Consider the following 3,752-nt stretch of genomic DNA (forward strand, 5'->3'; position numbering starts at 1 on the left):
ACGCTTCGGCAAACGTGGGAAACTAAACCCGAGGTACATTGGACCGTTCGAAATCCTCACCAGGATTGGTCCTGTGGCGTACAAACTTCGATTACCTCAAGAACTCGATAAGGTACATCCCACCTTTCACGTATCGAACCTGAAGAAATGTCTGTCCGACGAGACACTTGTAATACCTCTCGATGAGATCGAAGTTGACGAAAATCTCCACTTCGTAGAGGAGCCAGTAGAGATTATAGATCGGGAGGTCAAAAGAACGAAACAAAGTCGTATTCCCATCGTGAAGGTTCGATGGAACGCTAAACGAGGACCTGAGTTCACCTGGGAGCGCGAAGACCAAATGAAGCAAAAGCACCCGCACCTTTTCCTAAACCCTTAAAGCCCTGGTCAAAGCGTAAATTTCGGGACGAAATTCCCTCTAACGGGGGGATGATGTGACAATAGTCAAAATCGGGTCAAGTCTAAGCCGGTCAAGGTCAACGAGTCAAACTGGTCAACTCAATTAAAACCTTGTATGATAGGGATTATATTATGTGATTACTGTATAACTCACTATTTTGATGAGAAAACACCACTTGGAAAATTCATGTGTTTAAATTTCCTTAGCATTAGTGCTAAACAATGAACAAAAACAATAATACAATGTTGCATACTCATAGGGAGTGCGTAAGATCCTAAATCATGGCACAACGGGGTCTAAAGACCTTGCATTGCGAAGCCGAACACTCTCATTCATCACACACGAAAACACTCTCAATCGTTTTCACTCTATCTCCCTGTATGTGAAATCTCTCCCAAATCTCTCTAAGTATGTGAAATCTCTCCCAAATCTCTCTAAGTATGTGAAATCTCTCTCACATATCTCTTTGTATGAGAAATCTCTCCAAGTGTGTCAAATCTCTCCCAAATCTCTCTAAGTATGTGAAATCTCTCTCACATATCTCTTTGTATGTGAAATCTCTCCAAGTATGTCAAATCTCTCCCAAATCTCTCTAAGTATGTGAAATCTCTCTCACATATCTCTTTGTATGAGAAATCTCTCCAAGTATGTCAAATCTCTCCCAAATCTCTCTAAGTATGTGAAATCTCTCTCACATATCTCTTTGTATGTGAAATCTCTCCAAGTATGTCAAATCTCTCCCAAATCTCTCTAAGTATGTGAAATCTCTCTCACATATCTCTTTGGATGAGAAATCTCTCCAAGTATGTCAAATCTCTCCCAAATCTCTCTAAGTATGTGAAATCTCTCTCACATATCTCTTTGTATGTGAAATCTCTCCAAGTATGTCAAATCTCTCCCAAATCTCTCTAAGTATGTGAAATCTCTCTCACGTACCTCTTCGTATGCGAAATCTCTCCAAGTACGTCAAATCTCTCCCAAATCTCTCTGAGAACGAGGAATCTCTCTCAAATCTCTCTCGAAATCTCTCCCAACTTTCTATAATCACTCGGGGCATCCCGACCCTCGAATTTGGCGAAAATAGCCCAAGAACGGAAGTTTACGCGAAAAACGGACTTAAGGAAACGAACCCTCTGAACCGAAAGTACTATTCATGAACCGAACCGAAAGCACTATTCATGAGGGTCCGAACCGAAAGTACTGTTCATGAGCTGAACCGAAAGTACTGTTCATCCGAACCGAACCATGCAAGGAGGAAAGGTCCGAACCGAACCATGCAAGGAAGAAGGGTCCGAACCGAAAGTACTGTTCATTACTGTTCACAACGGTACCTTCGGTTCTAGCCTGCCTCGGACCGAACCTTGCCTTCGCGTCGGGCAACTTCCCTTCGGACCGGACCACCCGCCTTCGCTTTCCACTTCGCTTCGGACTGCATCGCCTCGGACCGAGCCACCCTTCGCGCCTTTCGCCTCCCCGCCTCAGCCACCCGCGTCCGAACCGAGCCCGGCTGACCGAGCCTCGGCCGAGATCCGAAGAAATACGCTGGGAATTGCATTTTTCGCCCCGGTTTTGCATATTTTTGCGTTTTAAACCCATTTTTAATTATTTTAACATGGGATTTTCACCCAAAACTTTATTTTTAATTATAAGACCCCTAAATTAATGATTTAATCACATTTTAAGGATAAAATCTTATTTAAAAAGGAGTTGGTAAAGTACAAAAGAAGAGTGTTGACCTTACTCTAGTTATGACGCAAGCAACCCCCATGTCCACTCCATGACAACCCACACTCCTCCCACCATACCTTGTACTTTTTACCTCCCTCACAAGCCATCTTCATGCTTTGAGAGCTGGATATTCATCCTCTCTCCTCATTTTTCTCTCATTTATTCTCATTTCACAAGAAGATCAAACTCCTTTCTCTCTCACTCTCTCTCTCTAGAAATCCGAGATTCAAGGGCTGATCTTGAGAGTTTCCTCCACCTTTGGTAAGCATAATCCATTTCCTTTATGATTATCTCAATTATTTCCACTCAAATCATGGATATCTTACACAAATTCCATTATATTTGTGTTAGAGCTTCGAATCTTCAAGTGATTCTTCTAGTGTTCTTGGGTTGAGCACTTCTCTTCTTCAACACCTATCCACTGAAATCACACAAGGTGAGTTCATACCCCTACATATTCATGTTTTCTCAAGTTTTTAGGGGGGGGGGATACAAGTCAAAAAATCAAGAACATATCTAAATTCTTCTAACAGCTTTCATCAGAAAAGTTAGACTCCATTCACGGACTGTTTTGGACACCTTAAACATTTTACTTTTCAAAACTGTTTTAGATGCATGTAGTTCCACTTCGTAGCTTTAAAATGACTACTTGCACATCTCCATACGATTTTTCTACAATTTATGGTGATTTTTACAAAACTGCCTATCATTTCAAACACCAATCCGGACCAGTCTGTGAATATGGACTTTTCCACCTAAGTTGCAGGTCATTAAAAATCATGATAAAAATTATGAGTAAACTAGACACATTTTGGGAACTCCCAGAATTTACGGATTTAGTTTTCGACTTCGTATGATTTTTCTATGAATTTTCAAAAACAGTGTAGAAAGGCTGAAAAATTGTTAACAGCTCGTAATTTTTACAACACTTTGTATTATGTTGAGCAAAGTGTATAATGTCAAGTTCTAAGTATTGAATGTGATATGTTGTAAATTTTATCATCTTAAACTGAAAATAAGTCATTCATGATAGGATTATTCATTCATTTAGAGCACGTATACATATAAAAACTTTAATGAACATAGTTTAATGGATTTTATAATCCTAACGCTTTTTCATAAAAGAATTCTTATATATTACAAACGTTTTGGATAAACTATAATAGGTATAGTTTATGTATCATTACCTCTTAAACTCATTTATCAAAGGTTTTCCGTTTAGTTCCCGTAAATTTGTTAATGAATAAATTTGTGAGTCATTCCCTTCGGGTTACTTCCAAAGTAACAAAACCAAAAAGTCCTGTAAATTGTAACCAGAGTCTCTTGTAAGGAGAACATGATAGTTGTGTATAGATCTATATTGGGTTTGACAAACCCACACCAGAGCTGCTCGCTACAGCTAGACCGGCAGGTCTGTGGTGACAAGTGTCATTTAACGGCGACACCTGAAGAACGTCGCATTACGAGGCCACCCAAGTCAAGTATGGTTATAATAGCTCACATGGGGTATTAACAATCATGAGATTTACGGGTTCTAACTTTAAATTAGCGAGTCATGTTCATTTAGCCTACTGAAATTACTTTGAGTATGGAAAAATACTTATACGCCTTCATATCAAAAAAG

The sequence above is a fragment of the Lactuca sativa genome, chromosome 4 (genome assembly GCF_002870075.4).
Source record: "Lactuca sativa cultivar Salinas chromosome 4, Lsat_Salinas_v11, whole genome shotgun sequence".
Taxonomy (NCBI): Eukaryota; Viridiplantae; Streptophyta; class Magnoliopsida; order Asterales; family Asteraceae; genus Lactuca; species Lactuca sativa.